General features: G+C 41.3%; 2 pseudogenes; one reads left to right on the top strand and one right to left on the bottom strand.

The window, feature by feature from the left end:
• Nucleotides 1-398: 398 nt before the first annotated feature.
• On the top strand, nt 399-6627 carry LOC101138652 (heat shock cognate 71 kDa protein-like; annotated as a pseudogene).
• Nucleotides 6628-15650: 9023 nt separating this feature from the next.
• LOC109029025 (large ribosomal subunit protein eL18-like) lies at nt 15651-18918 on the bottom strand (annotated as a pseudogene).
• Nucleotides 18919-19547: the final 629 nt, after the last annotated feature.

Below are 19547 nucleotides of genomic sequence, written 5' to 3' on the forward strand. Positions count from 1 at the left end.
CTGAGACTACAGGTGTGCACCACCATGCCTGGCTAATTTTTGTACTTTTAGTAGAGATGAAGTTTCACCATTTGTCTAGCCTTGTTTTGAACTCCTGGGCTCAAGCCATCTGTCCACCTCAGCCTTCCAAAGTGTTGGGATTGCAGGCGTGAGCCACCATGCCCAGCCCAAATTCTTCTGTATAGTTAGAATTCCTATATTGTTTCCTTTTCATTTTAAAATTATACTTGTATTTCACTTCACCTGCCAAAATTTTCTTCAACAAAAATGTGTTCAAAAACATAGTATTTTCAAGTTCCTATAACTATTATGTTCTAGTTGTTGAGATTGTTCTGTATTAGGTTATAATGACAGTTATTTTTAGTATATAATTGATAAAAATATATTACACATTCTGATACCACTTAAAAAAAAAAACCAAGTACCAACATAGACAATATCTTGGTTCATAAAACAACCTAAATGAATTTAAAAGAATTGGAATAATACAGCATGTTCTCCAACCACAGTGGAATCAAAGAGAAATAAATAACAGAAAGATAACAGAAAAATATAAAAACACTTCTAAATAATCCATGGGAAGAGAGGAAGTCTCGAGGGAAATCCAAAAATACATTGAACTGGAAAAAAAAAATGAAAGTACTGCATATCAAATGTTATGGAACAGAGCTGGGCAGTGCTGAAAGGAAAGTATGTAGCCACAAATACTTATATTAGAAAAGAGGAACAGTCTCAAATCAAAAACCAGATATCCCACCTCAAGAACCTGGAAAATAAAGGGCGAAATTAACCCAAGGGCAAACAGAGGAAAGAAATACTAAAGATAAGAACAGAAATCAATAAAATTTAAAAACAGAAAAGCAGTAGATAAAAATCTGAAACAAAGAGCTGGTTATTTGAGAAGATCAATAAAATCAGCATATCTCCAGCAAGACTGACCAAGAGAAAAGACACAAATGACCAATATCTGGAATGAAACAGGAGATATCACTACAGACCCTGAAGGTGTCTAAATGATAAACGAATGCTACAAAAAACTCTACTCTCATACATTTAACAACTTAGATGAGATGGACCAATTCCTCAAAAAACACACACTATCACAGTTCACCCAAAATGAAATAGATCATCAGAATAACTCTATAACCATTTATAAAATTAAATCCACAATTTTAAAACTACCAAAACACAAATCTGCAGTCTAGATGAGTTTCACTGGAGAACTCTACCACCCTCTAGAGAGAAATTAATGCCAATTTTATACAATCTCCTGCAGAAAACTGAAGAGGAAGAGTTTGGCAGATTTTATGAAGCTTCATGTTACCCTGATATTAAAACCAGAAAGAGACACTACAAAAAAGGAAGGAAGGAAGGGAAGGAGGGAGGGAAGGAAGGAGGGAGAAAGGGAAGAAAAGAAAGAAAAGGAAGCTGCAGACCAATAAATCTCATAAATGTAGACACAAAAATCATTGATAAAATATTAGCAAATAGAATTCAGCAATGTGTAAAAAGAATTACACACCGTGCCAATGGGATTTATTTCAGGGAAGTAAGGCTGGCTCAATATTTTAAAATCTCTCAATGTAATCAATCATATTAACAACCTAAAAAAGAAAAATTACATGAGCATATCAACCAATGGGAAAAAAAAGCTTTTGACAAAATTCACCATCCATTTATGATAAAAAAAAAACTCAGAAAAAAACAGGAATAGAGAGGAACTTCCTCAACTTGATGAATATCTACAAAAATCTGTAGCTAACATTATACTTAAAGGTAAAAGACCAAATGTTTTCCCTCTAAGTTTGGGAACCTGACAAGGATGTCTGTTCTCAATACTCTTAGTCAACATAGTGCTGAAAGTTCTAGCTAGGGCAAAAAGGCAAAAAAGGAAATAAAAAGCATACAGATTAGAAAAAAAAAAAGAAAACTATATTGCAGATGCCATGATTCTTTATGAAGAAAATTCCAAGGAATCTTCAAAAAAACTTCTAGATCTAATAAGTAAGTTTAGCAAGTTTGAAGGATATGAGGTAAACATACAAAAGTCAATCAATTGTATTCCTATATTCTGGCACCAAGTATGTGGACACTAAAATTAATTACAGTACCATGTACAGTTGTTCAAAAAAATACTTAAATCTAACAAAGCATGTATAGGATTTTTTTTTTACACCAAAAACCACACAATGCTGATGAAAGAAATCAATCAGATCTGTATAAATGAAGAGATATACTGTGTTTATGTATTGAAAGATTTAACTGATGAGTGTGGTAGCTCATCCTGTAATCCTAGCACCTTGGGAGACTGAGGTTGGGGGATTGCTTGAAGTCAGGAGTTGGAGACCAGCTGGGGCAACAGTGAGACCCTCTCTTATGCACCTGTAACACTAGCTACTTAGGAGCCTGAGGTGGGAGGATTGCTTAAGCCCAAGAGGTTGAAGTTGCAGTGAGCTATGATTGATGGCATCATTGCATTCCAGCCTGGGCAACAGAATGAAACCATGTCTCTAAATTTTAAAAATAAACAAAAAATATTTAACATAGGCTGGGCACGGTGGCTCACGCCTGTAATCTCAGCACTTTGGGAGGCTGAGGCGGGCATATCACGAGGTCAGGAGATCGAGACCATCCTGGCTAACACGGTGAAACCCCGTCTCTACTAAAAACACAAAAAATTAGCTGGGCGTGGTGGCGGGCATCTGTAGTCCCAGCTGCTCAGGAGGCTGAGGCAGGAGAATGGCGAGAACCTGGGAGACGGAGCTTGCAGTGAGCCGAGATTGCGCCACTGCACTCCAGCCTGGGCGACAGAGGGAGAATCCGTCTCAAGAAAAAAAAAAAAAAGATTTTACATAATAAATATGTGAATTCTCCCTAAATTGATATACATATACAGCACAGTTCTTATTAAAAATCCCAGCAAGTTTTTTGGTAAATATACACTGGAGTATTTTAAATTTTATATTTTAAAGCAGAGGAGCTAGAACTGCCACAACAATTTGAAAGATAAATTGGGAGAAATTAGTCTACATGATTTCAAGACTTATCTTACAGCTACAATAAAACAAGATCATGTGGTGGAAGAAAAGACATACAGACCAATAAAACAGAATAGAGAACCTGGAAATAGCTCCACACAAATGACCCCAACTGCTTCTTGACAAAGGTGCCAAAGGAATTCAGTGGAGGAAAGATAGCCTTTTCCTTCCTTCCTTCCTTCCTTCCTTCCTTCCTTCCTTCCTTCCTTCCTTCCTTCCTTCTTTCTTTCTTTCTTTCTTTCGAGACAGAGTTTTGCTCTCATTACCCAGGCTGGAGTGCAGTGACGCGATCTCATCTCACCTCAACCTCCGCCTCCCGGGTTCAAGCGATTCTCCTGCCTCACCCTCCCGAGTAGCTGGGATTATGGGTACGTGCCACCAAGCCCAGCTAATTTTGTATTTTTAGTAGAGATAGGGCTTCTTCATGTTGATCAGGCTGGTCTCGAACGCCCGACCTCAGGTGATCTGCCCGCCTCGGCCTTCCAAAGTGTTGGGATTACAGGCGTGAGCCACTGCGTCCGGCTGAAAGATAGCCTTTTCTATAAATGGTTTTGAAGCAATTAGACATCCACAGACAAACAAAATACTGAAGAATTTTTTTAAAAACCCTCAAGTCTCATACCTTATGCCAAAGTTAACTCAAAATGGGTCAAGATTTAAATGTAAAAGGTAAAGCTATAAAATTTTTAGAAGAAAATCATCAGGGCTGAGCACGGTGGCTCATGCCTGTAATTCCAGCACTTCAGGAGGACAGCGCGGGTAGATCTTGAGGTCAGGAGATTGAGACCATCCTGGCTAACACAGTGAAACCCCATCTCTACTAAAAATACAAAAATTAGCTGGACGTGGTGGCCCGCGCCTGTAGTCCCAGCTATGTGGGAGGCTGAGGCATGAGAATCACTTGAACCCGGGAGGCGGAGGTTGCAGTGAGCCAAGATCGGGCCACTGCACTCCAGCCAGGGCAATAGAGCAAGACTCCATCTCAAAAAAAAAAAAAAAAGAAAAAAAAACTCATCAGGATTTAGGCATAAGCAAAGAGTTCTTAGCTTTGACACCAAAAGCTTTTACTCTGCAAAAGACTCTTAAGAGGATAAGAAGTCAAGCTACAGACAGAGAGAAAATATTTACAAGTCACATATCTGATAAAATACTCATATCTGGATTATATAAGGAACTCTCAAAACTCAGAAGGAAAAAAGTCAATCCAATTAGAAAATAAGCAAAAGACATGAAAAAATTCATTAAAGAGAATCTACAGATAGCAAATAAGTACATGAAAAAATATTCAATATCATTAGTCATTAGGGAAATGCAAAAAATCATAAGACAGAATTACATGCCTATCAGAATAGCTGAAATAAAAATATTGTATTAGCTCATTGAACTCACCTGCAGCTCTCGGGGTTCCTGTGTCTTTCTTCGTTGTCGGAGCCAGGCCTACGTGCCAGCAACCATGTCGAAGGGACCTGCAGTTGGTATTGATCCCTGCACCAGCTAGTCTTGTGTGGGTGTTTTCCAGCATGGAAAAGTAGAGATAATTGCCAATGATCAGGGAAACTGAACCACTCTCAGCTATGTCGCCTCTATGGACACTGAACGAATGATTGGTGATGCTGCAAAGAATCAAGTTGCAATGAACCCCACCAACATGGTTTTTGATGCCAAACATCTGATTGCACACAGATTTGATGATGCTCTTGTCCAGTCTGAGATGAAGCATTGGCCCTTCATGGTGGTGAATGATGCTGGCAGGCCCAAGGTCCAAGTGGAATACAAGGGAGAGAGCAAAAGCTTCTATCCAGAGAAGGTATCCTCTATGGTTCTGACAAATATGAAGGAAATTGCAGAAGCCTACCTTGGGAAGACTGTTACCCATGCTGTGGTTGCAGTGCCAGCTTACTTTAATGACTCTCAGCGTCAGGCTACCAAAGATGCTGGAACTATTGTTGGTCTCAATGTACTTAGAATTATTAATGAGCCAACTGCTGCTGCTTATGGCTTAGACAAAAGGTTGGAACAGGAAGAAATGTGCTGATCTTTGACCTGGGAGGTGGCACTTTTGATGTGTCAATCCCTTGGTGTTGAAACAGCTGGTGGAGTCATGACCGTCCTCATCAAGTATAATACTACCATTCTTACCAAACAGACACAGATCCTCACTACCTATTCTGACAGCCAGCCTGGTGTGCTGGTTCAGGCTAATGAAGGTGAGCGTGCCGTTTTGAGGATGGAATCTCTGAGGTCGAATCTACAGCCAGAGACACCCACTCGGGTGGAGACTTTGACAACCGAATGGTCAACCATTTTATCGCTGAGTTCAAGCACAAGCATAAGGAGGACATCAGTGAGAATAAGAGAGCTGTAAGATGCCTCCGTACTGCTTGTGAACAAGCTAAGCATACTCTCTTCCAGCACTCAGGCCATATTGAGATCGATTGTCTCTATGAAGGAATCAACTTCTGTACCTCCATTACCTGTGCCCGATTTGAAGAACTGAATGCTGACCTGTTCCGTGGCACCCTGGACCCCGTAGAGAAAGCCCTTCGAGATGCCAAATTCGACAAGTCACAGATTCATGATATTGCCCTGGCTGGTGGTTCTACTCATATCCCCAAGATTCAGAAGCTTCTCCAAGACTTCTTCAATGGGAAAGAACTGAATAAGGGCATCAACGCTGATGAAGCTGTTGCATATGGTATAGCTGTCCAGGCAGCCATTCTGTCTGGAGACAAGTCTGAAAATGTTCAAGATTTGCTGCTCTTTGATGTTACTCCTCTTTCCCTTGGTATTGAAACTGCTGGTGGAGTCACATGACCGTCCTCATCAAGTATAATACTACCATTCTTACCAAGCAGACACAGATCCTCACTACCTATTCTGACAACCAGCCTGGTGTGCTTATTCAGGCTTATGAAGGTAAGCATGCCATGACCAAGGATAACAACCTGCTTGGCAAGTTTGAACTCATAGGCATACCTCCTGCACCCCGAGGTGTTCCTCAGACTGAAGTCACTTTTGACAGTGATGCCAATGGCATCCTCAATGTCTCTGCTGTGGACAAGAGTACAGGAAAAGAGAACAAGATTACTATCACTAATGACAAGGGCTGTTTGAGCAAGGAAGCCATTGAACATATGGTCCAGGAAGCTGAGAAGTACAAAGCTGAAGATGAAAAGCAGAGGGACAAAGTGTCATCCAAGAATTCACTTGAGTCCTATGCATTCAACATGAAAGCAAATGTCGAAGATGAGAAACTTCAAGGCAAGATTAACGATGAGGACAAAGAGAAGATTCTGGAAAAGTGTAATGAAATTATCGTCTGGCTCACTGAGAATGAGACTGCCGAGAAGGAAGAATTTGAACATCAGCAGAAAGAGCTGGAGAAAGTCTGCAACCCCATCATCACCAAGCTGTACCAGAGTGCGGGAGGCATGCCAGGACGAATGCCTGGGGGATTCCCTGGTGGTGGAGCTCCTCCCTCTGGTGGTGCTTCCTCAGGGCCCACCATTGAAGAGGTTGATTAAGCCAACCCAAGTATAGATGTAGCATTGTTCCACACATATAAAACATTGAAGGATCTAAATTTGTAGCAAATTCTGTGGCAGTTTAAAAAAGTTCAGCTGCTATAGTAAGTTATGGGGCATTCTCAATACTTGAATATGGAATATATGCACAAGGGAAGGAAATAACATTGCGCTTCATAAACACTGTATTGTAAGTGGAAAATTCAGTGTCTTAAATACAACTATTTAAAATTGGCACCATAAAAATATTCGAATTAACAGTGCAAGAATGTTTCTTCTCACCACTCCAATTTGTCATTATACTGTAAGTCCTAGCTAGTACATTAAGAAAAGAAAAGGAAATAAAGGGTATAGAAATTGAGAAGAAAGAAAGAAAACTTTATTTGCAGATTACATGATTGTCTATGTAGAAAATTTTAAAAATTCACATACACAAAAACTTGATCTAATAAATGATTATACGAGGTTGCAGGATACAAGGTTAATATACAAGTCAGTTGCTTTCCTATATACCAGCAGTGAACAATTGGAATTTATAATTAAAAACGTATCACCATTTACATTAGCACCCCCAAAAATGAAATACTTAGGTATAAATCTAACAAAATGTGCACAAGGAAACTACATGAGAAAAACTATAAAACTCTGATGAAAGAAATCAACAATCTGAGTAAGTGAAGAGAAAGTCTACGTTCACGAACAGGTAGACTCAATATGGTTAAGATGTCAGTTCTTTCCAAATAATCCGTCAGTTCAATGCAATCACAGTCAAAATCCCAGCAAGTTATTTTGTGGATATTAACAAACTGATTCTAAAGTATATATGGGAAGGCGAAAGACCCGGGATACCCAACAAATATTGAAGTAGATAAAGCACAAAGTTGGAAAACTGACACTACCCAACGTCAAGACACGCTATAAAGCTACAGTAATCAAGACTGTGGTGCTAGCGAAAGAATAGACAAATAGATCCATGGAACAGAAGAGAGAGCCCAGAAATAGACCCATATAAATATAGTCAAATGATCTTTGACAAAGGACCAAAAGCAATCCAATGGAGAAAGGACAGTATTTCCAACAAACATTGCTGAGGACAATCGTACATACAAAAAAAAAAAAAAAAAGATGCAGACCTTACCCTTTTCACACACAAAAAAATTAATAGTGGATCCTAAACCTAAATGTAAAATACTAAACTGTAAAACTTTTAGAAGATAATATAGGAGAAAATCTAGATGATCTTGGGTTTGGTGATGACTTTTTAGATACAACACTAAAAATACAATCTATGAAAGAAAAATGTAATAACTTATATTTTATTGAAATGAAAACTTCTGTGAAAGATATTGTTAAGGGAAGGAAAAGACAAGCCACAGACTGGGAGAAAATCTTTGCAAAACACATATCCGATAAAGAATTTGTACACAAAATATACAAAGAACTCTTAACACTCAACAATAAGAAAACAAACAGTCCAATTAAAAAGTGGGCAAGCGGCCGAGTGCGGTGGCTCATGCCTGTAATCCCAGCACTTTGGGAGGCTGAGGCGGGTGGATCACAAGGTCAGGAGATCGAGACCATCCCGGCTAACACGGTGAAACTGTGTATCTACTAAAAATACAAAAAATTAGCCGGGCGTGATGGCGGGCCCCTCTGGTTCCAAGTACTCGGGAGGCTGAGGCGGGAGAATGGCGTGAACCCGGGAGGCGGAGCTTACAGTGAGCCGATATCACGCCATTGCACTCCAGCCTGGGCGACAGAGCAAGATTCCATCCCAAAAAAAAAAAAAAATGGGCAAAAGATCTGAACAGACATCTCACCAAAGGAGATATACACATGACAAATAAGCATATGAAAATATGCTTAATATCACACATCATTAGGGAATGCACATTAAAATAGTAAGATACCACGGCATATTCATCAGAATAATAGCAAAAATTCGTAATGCTGACACACCAAATGGTGAGGAGGAGGTAGAACAATAGCAATTCTCCTTCATTGATGGTGGGAATGCAAAATGATATCGCCACTTGGAAGAATGTCTGGTTTTTTTAAATAATTTTTGGGGGAACGAGTGGTGTTTAGTTACATGGATAAGTACTTTAGTGGTGATTTCTGAGATCCTGGTGCACTCATCACCCGAGTGGTGTACACTGTACCCAATGTGTAGGATTTTGTCCCTCACCTGAATGTCTGTTTCTTAACGTTGTCTTACCACATGACCCAGCAGCTGCACTCCTTGGTATTTACCCAAGTAGTTGGAAACATATCCACATAAAAATCTGCACATGAATGTTTATAGAGGATTTATTCTTAATTGCCACAACTGGGAAGCAACCAAGATATCCTTCAGTAGATGAACAGATAAACAAACTGTGATACATGGATTCAATGAAGTATTATTCAGGCGGAAAAGAAGTGAGCTATCAAGCCATGAAAAGACATAGAGGAACCTTAAAAGCTTATGGCTATGTGAAAAATATCAATCTAAAAAAATCACATGCCGTATGATTCTAACTATATGAGATTCTAGAAAAGGTGAAATTATAGACACAGTAAAGATAGTAGTTGCCAAAGGGTGAGGGGGACGGAAGGATGAATAGGCAGAGCACAGAGGATTTTTAAGGCAGTGAAAGTATTTTGTAGAGTGTATTTGGGTACTGTGTACATATCTTGGTATTGTATGGGGGATGCATGACACATTATGCATTTGATAAAATCCAGAGAACTATATAACAGGAAGAGAACCCTAGTGTAAACTGTGGACTTCAGTTAATAATATATCAATATCTAGATTATAATTAAGTTAATAATGTATCAAATTAGTTAACGAAAACTGTAACTAATAATTTAGTGAATAATATATCAATATTGATTTGTTTATTGTAACAAATGTACTACATTAATGGGAGATGTTGCTAATGGAAACTGCTGAGGTGGCAGGGGAAGAGAGGGAGAGGAAGTCTGTGGGGACACTGCACTCTGTTCAATTTGTCTGAAAAAATATAACTGCTCTAAAATACATCTATTAACTCTTAAAAATAGTTAAATCTTCCATAAAGGAGAATTTTTTTTTTGAGATGGAGTCTCACTCTGTTGCCCAGGCTGGAGTGCAGTGGCGCAATCTCGGCTCACTGCAAGCTCCGTGTCCTGGGTTCAAGCGATTCTCCTGCCTCAGCCTCCCGAGAAGCTGAGATTACAGGCACCTGTCAGCATGCCTGGCTAATTTTTTGTATTTTTAGTAGAGACAGGGTTTCACTATCTTGGCTAGGCTGGTCTTGAACTCCTAACCTCGTGATCCACCCTCCTCGGCCTCCCAAAGTGTTGGGATTACAGGCGTGAGCCTGGCCCAGAAAGGAGAATTCTAATAATTCTAAACAGTTTATGCAGATATTTCTCCCTCAAGGAGATGGGGCTTAACTCTTAATCATTTGAGTACTGGTTGGCACTCAGTAACTTGCCTTTGGACCGTAAAGTGTGGAAAAGGAGGAAAAGATTATAGGAGAGAGACCTGGCAAAAGCCCTTACCCAGGTGAGAAGGTCGACGTCATCAGTCATGTCAATTTCATGTATGTCCCTTTAATACCATGTGGTGGGAATGGCACTGCCCCTTTGTGGTAATCCTCCCAAAATCCATTACCCCAGTCTTGCCATGAGAAAAACATCAAACAAACCCAAATTGAGGGATATTCTACACAGTACCCGGCCACCATTCCTCAAAACTGTCAAGGTCATCCAAAACAAGGAAAGTCTGAGAAACTCTCACAGACAAGAAAAGGCTAAGGAGACATGGCAAAGAAAAGTAATGTGTTATCCAGAGTCAGAAGGACAGTGGGGCAAACTAGTAACATGCAAATAAACTGCAGAGTTTAGTTAGTATAAGTGTGCTGGTGCCGGCTCCTTAGTTGTGACAAAGGTTCCATAAAATGAAGAGATGTTAACAGTAGGGGAAACTGGGTAAGGGGTATATGAGAAGTCTGTACAATCTTCACAACTTTTCTGTAAATCTAGAACTATCTTAAAATTAAAGTTTGATTTAAAATAATGTGGGAAAAAATAGTGACAGATCAAATGCTGGTGAGGATGTCGAGAAGCTAGATCACTAATACAATGTGGAGGGAATGTAAAATGGTACCACCACTCTGGAAGAGTTTGGCAATTTCTTTTTTTTTTTTTTTTTTTTTTTGGCAATTTCTTTAAAATTTTAAACACACAATGACCACACCACCCAACAATTGCATTTCTGGATATTTATCCCAGAGAAATGAAAACCTATGCTCACAAAAAACTTGCACATGAATGTTTACAGAAGCTTTATGTGCAGTAGTCCCATGCTGGAAACAACCTAGGTGTGTTTTAATGGATGAATGGTTAAACAAACTGTGATATATTCACAGCAGGGAGTACTACTCAGCAGGAAAAAGGAAGGAGCTATTCATATACTCCACAACATGGATGGCTCTCCAGAGACTTATGCTGAGAAGAAAAAGCCAATGTCAGAAAGTTATATATGTATGAGTCCATTTATTTAACATTCTTGAAATGACAAAATCATAGAAATGGAGATGAAATGAATGGTTGCCAGAGATTAAGTGTGAGAGAATGAGAGGAAAGTAGTTGTGATTATAAGAAGCCAACTTCAGGAATTCTGGTGGTGATAGAAATGTTTTGTATCTTGACTGTATCAATATCAATATCCTGGTTTGCCCAACAGTGCAAGACCCTGTCTCAAAAAAAAAAAAAAATAGTAATGTATCTCTTTTATTTTATTTGAGATGGAGTTTCACTCTTTGTTGCCCAGGCTGGAGTGCAATGGTGCGATCTCGGCTCACCGCAACCCCTGCCTCCCGGGTTCGAGCGATTCTCCTGCCTCAGCCTCTGGAGTAGCTGGGATTATAGGCGTGCACCACCAAGCCCAGCTAATTTTGTATTTTTAGTAGAGACAGGGTTTCTCCATGTTGGTCAGGTTGGTCTTGAACTCCCGATCTCAGGTGATCCGCCCGCCTCATATCTTTTAATGAAATGAATAAGGCTTATTTATTTATTTATTGAGACGGAGTCTCGTTCTGTCGCCCAGGCTGGAGTGCAGTGGCGTGATCTCGACTCACTGCAATCTCCACCTCCCAGGTTCACGCCATTCTCCTGCCTCAGCTTCCCGAGTGGCTGGGACTACAGGTGCCTGCCACCACACCCGGCTAATTTTTTGTATTTTTAGTAGAGACAGGTTTTCACTGTGTTAGCCAGGATGGCCTCGAACTCCTGACCTTGTGATCCGCCTGCCTCGGCCTCCCAAAGTGCTGGCATTACAGGCACGAGCCACCACTCCTAGCCGAATAAGGCTTTTATCTTTAATTAATTCATGCACTCATGCATGATATTACTTGTTATTAGAGTTAGACAAGGAATAGCATCCATTCTATTCATACTTTTCATTTTTATAGAAGTAATGCTGGGAAACCTTGTTCACGTAAATAAGTTTGGATGGAGTTTTATTATAGCAATATGATTTAGCTCTCTGAACTCTTTCCAAGTTCTAAGCCAAAAATAACATACTGCTCTATCATCAAGAATTATTTTTAATAATCTATCAGCTGACAACTCCATTAGGTCCTCTTCTGATATTGTTGAAAGCAAAGAATTGGAAAACATCTGACTTGCAAATATTTATTACCTAGTCTTTGTGGTCATTAAGTCCTCTTTTTCTGGGAAATCACCTAAAATACTTTATCAAGACTTATTAAATGATTGTTAATTATGCTTGTTATTCTTTCTCATAAAGACACCTTCTAATTTGATATACTTAAAAAGGGTTGGAGAAGTTGAAATATCTTTCATTTCAATATAAGTTTACCAAAACTTTTTTGTATATTGATTTTATATTATCATATACTTTATTTTTATTGTGGAAATTTTAAGAGCTGAAAATGTAGCACATTCAGTTTATGGCACTTTAAGATAATTGTTGAAGTGGGTCATAAAATTAATCACCCAGAGTAGACTTATTCTTTGTCCCCCACCAAAACACTTAGTTTTTATTTTTCTTTTTTTTTTCTTTTCTTTTTTTTTGAGACGGAGTCTCTCTCTGTTTCCAGGCTGGAGTGCAATGGCACTATCTCGGCTCACTGCAACCTCTGCCTCCCGGGTTCAAGTGAGTCTTCTGCTTCAACCTCCTGAGTAGCTGGGACTACAGGCATGAGCAATCACACCCAGCTAATTTTTGTATTTTTAGTAGAGACGGGGTTTCACCATGTTGGCCAGGATGGTCTTCATCTCTTGACCTCATGATCTGCCCGCCTCGGCCCCCCAAAATGCTGGGATTACAGGCATAAGTCACCGTGCTCGGCCAGTTTTCATTTTTCAAGCCAAATCAATGAGTTAATATATGTCCCCAAGACAAACATTCTGCATTCTAATTCTAAGATAGTAGACATACTAGATTAGATAGATAGATAGATAGATAGATAGATAGATAGATAGATAGATAGATAGATAGATAGATAGATATTGATAGAGCATGAAGCTGTACCATGAATTTATCACCGGGATGAAATAATGTGCCACCACCCTCAATACTTCCTACCTTCACTAACTTTATTTTCATGAGATTTGCATGATGGCAATATGTTCTTTGATAATCCTTGGGGGAAGGATGAGGGGACTCATTAGACAAATATTGGTATCATATTTTTGCCTTACCACACAACCTATCTTGCCCTGTGTCTAATTCCATGCTTTGCCCATCACAGACATATGTATAAGACAGAGAGAGACGCAAAACCTTAGAGATTTGTGTTGCCTTCATTAATATTTTCAGTTGTCCTTTTTTGGATGCCATGGAAGTTTGTACACTTGGCCTAATGCACCATAGTATGTAAGATTTGGGATGAGAGAGAGTTAACAGTATTTTTTCCTTTTGTAAAGTGGGAAAAGGGCTATTGAGAAAGGGCAGGCAGGACCAGAGAACCAGCCCGACCCCCAGCTGCAGGTGCACTGTCTGCTAGATCAGTTCAGGGAAGGGCAGATATGGCATTCAGGGTCTGGAAATGGAGTGCCTTGAAACAACTCATGCCCAAATACCCCCTGGGAAGTCTTCCTGTCTCTTCAGGGACACTCACACTCCAGGTTGTAAACGGTGGTTCTAATACCCCCTCCTTGCAAACCACACCTGGAAATAGGTGTGTAGAGACATAGAACATCTTACGAGCTTCACCAAGACCTTTCGAGCCACCATTTCCCCACTGTTCGAACCCTGACCACGGAACATCTCACAATGTGCAGGCAGCACATACCGTGATCAGTGCCACAACTTAGACTTAGTGCAATGGTGAAATACTGAGAAAGAAAAACCAAAGTGTCTCCAGGAAGTAAACAGCCCATGACAAGAGGCCAGACAGACCACACATGAAACAGACGCACCACACATGAAATGTGCATAAGAATACAGTGGAGATATTTACGCTTCTTGTTAAAAAAGATGGGGCAGACAGCTAGAGAGGGTGAAGGAACTGGAAATACGGGATCTCAGAGACTAGGGAGATTTCCTGGAGTTGCATTTGTTTTAGAGACTCCGAGAAGGGCACACATGAGATTTGATGGAGTAAGGAAGGCCAGTGTGCTGATACCGTTTTAAAACTTCCACAGCTGTCTTCTGGTAAATGAAAATGTCCTGAAGTCCTTTCGTCTCCAGAGCTAAGATGTGTTTTTGAGCCTGACTTCTATATTCAGTGATAGGAGAAAGAGAGGAAGAAAGGGAGGAAAAAAGGGGACAAATTGGAATTTCTCAACTTCTGGACTAGTGGTAGTCAAATGAGTTAATTTATACTAAAGTGTTAATGACACACAAGTTATACCCTCCAAAGATCCCTTGTAGCTTAAAGGCTCTGTGAAATACTGTATATGTTGAGGAATCAAAGTAACAAAGGAATAATGAAAAAGGGAAATTAGGCAAAAGGAATGGGGGAGAGGACTGGTTCTCAGCATTCAAGCAACCCAATCAGGAAACCCCCTGCAATGACAAAACTTATCTAGCGCACCAATGGGGCCAGTAGATATCATCTGCCAGTAGATGGCGGTCTTCATACTAATTGACTCTTCACTGGAACAGCCCTTCTTTCTACCAGATATTTGTAGGGTTGGTTGGCTTATTGCAGAGGTGGAAAAGGAAGCTACCTCCGCAGTGTAAATTGGAGAGCCCTGCGTGAGAGCTCCCCCTGCTCAAAATTTACTCCCTCACAGACTCGGTCACTTATGTCTAAAAGTCCTATTTATTCAACCCTTTATGGAGGAGGGCAGATTGCTGACAAGAAGGGAAACTGGGGTTAGTCATTAACACTTTAGCAGGAACTAATTTGGTATATTAATTCAGGAAAGAAAGGAACTTTCCAGGCACTGGGCACTTAATAGCCTTCTTTAAAAAAAAAAGAAGGTGCCCGGACACAGCGGCTCACGCCTGTAATCCCAACACTTTGGGAGGCCAAGGCAGGAGGATCGCTTGAGCCCAGGAGCTCCAGACCAGCCCGGGTAACATAGCAAGACCCTGTCTCTACAAAAAGAAAATAAATTAGCTGGGTGTGTTGGCATGTGGCTGTGGTCCCAAGCTACTCGGGAGGCTGAGGCAGGAGGATCACTTGAACCCAGGAGATTGAGGCTGCAGTGAGCTATAATTGTGCCACTGCACTCCAGCCTGGACAACAGAGCAAGACCTGGTCTCAACAACAACAGAAAAAGTAAATAGAAGAAGTAGGCAGAAAAGAAATGGTAGGTTGCAATAGATGGGTTTTGGCTTGGGCCAGACCTGAACACTGTTTCCTTCAACTCCCATCCCACAATGGAGGACCGGGTCGCCACAGGTTTGCCGAACAGACCATAAAGCTTGTTAACCTTGGCTGGGCGCAGAGGCAGGATAATCCTAATTTCTTGGCACTCTCTACACGGATGCCCATGGATCTCTTTGGCCCAGTACTTTCTTCATCCCTAGAATGGCCTGAGAACTAAGGGGACATCGCAAAAGAGGAGTTATTCAGAAAGAGGCCAAGATGGTGAGAAGACCTGAAACTGGTGCAGTAGTTATCTGTCCTGTGGTAAACTAGAGAAGAGAAGACACATATTCATCAAGGCGCTGGCCTCTGACACCAATGGTTGTCATGTGGAACCTGCAAACCCAAAGACAGAATCAGAAGTTAGAGAGAAATTGATCACTATGCAATGTAAGAACAACTTCACCTCCTGTCATCACCATCTGAAGACAGACTGATGATGGTTACGGTAAAATAATAATCATCATGACAATAAATCACATTTAATTAACCATCACTTGTGGCTAGGCGCTGTGTTCCACATGCCTGATTTCATTTAACAATTGCAACATTGCTGTGGAATGGGTATTATTATGACCACCTTTTTACAGATGAGGAAACAGGCTGAGAAGAATTAAATAACATATTCAGTATGACCCTGAGCATTTAACCATGCCGCGAGGCTGCCTCCTTAGACAGAACGGGCTGCCCTGGGAGCCTACAAGTTCACAGTACAGAGGCATTGGAGCAGAGGCTAGGGACATCTGGCTGGGGTGCTGCAAAGGAGACTCATGGGATTCAATCATCTTAAAGGTCCTCCCAACTCCTAGGGCATACAGATCCACACACTCATTCAGCAAATATGCACAGAGTGCCAGGCTGTGTCCTAGGAACTAAGAAGATGATGTTATCGAAAGAAGGAGGAGGAAGAGAAGGGCACGGAGGAGGAGAGAGGAAAGAAAGGGGGAAGAGAGAAAGGAGGAAGAGGAGGAGAATAGGAACAGCAACTAAAAATTTTTAAAAACAATTTTTTTAAAAAATTCACATCACTATTAGTATAATAGGGGCTACTTTACAGAAGTGAAAAAAATGCTATGAAAAAAATATAGTGGGGCATATAACCTAATCTGAAGAACCCAGGAAACTTTCTTCAAACTAGAAGGGAAGTGACATTTTTCTTTTTTTTTTTCAGCATCCAATTTTTTTTTTTTTTAATTTTTAGTAGAGACATAGAGATGAGGTCTTGCTATGTTGCCCAGGCTGATCTCAAACTTCTGACCTCAAGTGATACTCTCACCCCAGCATACCAAAGTGCTGAGATTACTGGAATGAACCATTGCCTCTGGTCCTAAAATATTTAAATAAGAGAGTATGACCCAGGGTTAGTTTTTTTTTTTAGCTGTGGCTGGCCCTTGGGGTGGACATAGGGTTTGGTGTGGCTGTGTGGGGTTCCCCAGGCCTGGCCGAAATGCCTGTACACCTTGGCCCTTGTAAGGATGGGAGAGCAGGCTGAAGCCACAGGCCTTGGGAAGGCCAGGGCCAGCTGGGCAAAGGTGAGGATTTTGCCCAGGCTTGAGGATGCGGCTGTGGGTCTGCTGCTCACATGCAATGCACACACCTTGAGTTTGGGCACCTCCAGCACGGGCACAACATCCATTATGATCCCCACAACCACAGCTGTTTTGTTCTTCCAGCCAGAAAGCTTCATCTTCCGCATCATATGAGAGAGAGACAGAGGTGGCCAGTTTCTGTGACTCATTAACAATGTCTTCAGCACAACCTGGTTGAAGGTGGAGTTGGTTCATCTGGCCGGAAACCTGAACAGCTTGACCAACAGCCTTTGGTGGATGTCCTGGCTCTTGGGCTCCTGACGCCGAACCTTTTGGTCCTTGTCATGGCAAACATCAACTCCCTCGATGGCACCTTCTGCTCTGCCAGGTCCAGAAGGGAAATGACATTTAAGCTGAGACCTGAAAGCTGAATAAGAGATACCTAAGCAAATAAGTCTAGGAAACAGCCTTTATAAAAGCCCCATGGATGCTGGGAGCATGGCTCACGCCTATAATCCTAGCACTTTGGGAGGCCAAGGTGGGAGGGGAGGATTGCTTGAGGCCAGGAGTTTGAAACCAGCCTGAGCAAAATAGTGGGGCCCCTGTCTCTACAAAAATTTTTTCTAAAAAAAATTAGCCAGGCATGGTGGCATATGCCTGTAGCCCCAGCTTCTTGGGATGCTGAGATGGGAGCATTGCTTGAGCCCAGGAGTTCAAGGCTGCAGTGAGCTGTGATCGTGTCACTGCACTCCAGCCTGGGCAGCAGAGTGAAATCTTGACTCAAAAAAAAAAAAAAAAAAAAAGCCTATGGCGGGAGACTTTGGCTCTTTGAGGATCAGAAGGAAGTGTGGGAGGAGTCAGGCAAGAGGAGCTGACCTGGGCTGCTGCTAGAGAATTAAGCAGGGGTTAGAAGCCATGTTGAGACTATTCTTAGAGTGAGGGTGGGATTCTGAAGTATTTAAACAGGCTAGAGACACGAGATCTGTGTCTTCAACGACTGCTGTGATTGCTGTATGGTGCCTGCAAGGGAAGAGGGTGGAACCCAGGGGAGTCATTGCAAGGAGATCGCTGTGGAGGTTGGTACAGAATAGGAAATTGCCGTCTTTTGAATGGTTCATGTGGCACTGCCCATCCACACTGGCCCTGCACATCTTCTTGAAGGGTAGAAAACCCAGGTGGACAAAGTAGAAGCTAGGCTTGGGAGCTGGGGTAGATCTCCACCAGCCTGACCCACCCAGCAACTGTCCTTTCTGGTCTTCACTCTTGCTGTGGTTTTCAAATCTGCATTCAGCAACTGAGGCAAAGCGCGTGTGCTTGGGGATCTTACACACCCTTCCATAATCAGTGACAGCTGCAGCCCCGAGTGTTTGCCTCCCACACTGCCCATGCTTATGGTTCCTTCTCTGCCACCCAAGAAGAAGATGTAGGAAGCTGGAAGTGAAGAAAAAGAAGGCTAGGCAGTGGCTAGGGAGGCAAAGAGTAGGAAGGTTCAGACATTTTTTGAATAAAAATTGTAAGCCAGATATTTATTCTAATGCACAAAAGAGTTAAGGATGAATGCAGTTCTTGTAGATCTGGCAAATGATGCTACCAACCCTGAATTAGGAGAGCTCTGTCCATTCCTGGTTTCTGCCCCAACTTCCTTTTTCTCTGTTTCCTCACTCTCGAACAGAGTTAATAGCCGGCATCACTTTTATTGTGCAAACTCAAGCTGGAAGGAAGAGTGTTTGGATAGTTAAAATCTTGATAGACAAGTGAGGCCGTGGTGTTGCCAGGACTGTTATCAGATGGCAGGGGTGGGAAAGAGCCAACTTTTGCTTCCAACCGTCCATCATATCATTCCATGCTTTTCATGAGAATTAAATCCTCTGTGTTCTAGAACTTCTTTAGGGTCTCATTCTGCAGGGCTCCTCCTCAAAGTGTTTTTTCCACCAGCAATCCCTACCTGTCCCTGTTCCATAAGCCCCCAATTCTTAAGATCTTTGTGAGGGAGACACTGCAGACGCATCTTCAATCAAGTCAGAGAGCACCCTTACCCATCCTCTGCTAAATTCAGTCAAGAAATCCCTCAAATATACAAGTTAAGCATCCCTAATCCAAAAATCCAAAATCTGAAATGCTTCAAATCCAAATTTTTGAGTGTGGACATGATGCCACAGGTGAGAATTTTTACACATTAAGTACTTAACACAAACCCTGTTTCATGCACAAAATTACTTAAAATGTTTTATAAAATTACCTTCAGGCTATGTATATAAGGTGTATATGAAAAATAAATTAGTTTTGTGTTTAGACTTGGATCCCATCCCCAAGATATTCATTATGTGCAAAATATTCCAAAGTCTGAAAATATAAAAAATCCAGAGCACTGCTGTTCCCAAGCATTTTGGACGAGCGATACTCAACCTATAGTAGTTGGCTGGTATATTTGGGTTTCTGGAGCACTCAAATTGAGATACAGTTCCTGACCTCAAGGAGCTTACCCTCGTGCCATCCAAGAAAGTAGGCAAACCAGGGCTCCAGAAACATTTACACAGGAGAAGTGTTTAACAACCTGCAACAGGAAAACCAGTGACATAACCATGCGGTCAATGGAAGTTTTCTTTGTGCTTAGTATTCTCTAGAAATGACTGAAGC

Source organism: Gorilla gorilla, chromosome 10 (genome assembly GCF_029281585.2).
Source record: "Gorilla gorilla gorilla isolate KB3781 chromosome 10, NHGRI_mGorGor1-v2.1_pri, whole genome shotgun sequence".
In the NCBI taxonomy this organism is placed as follows: domain Eukaryota; kingdom Metazoa; phylum Chordata; class Mammalia; order Primates; family Hominidae; genus Gorilla; species Gorilla gorilla.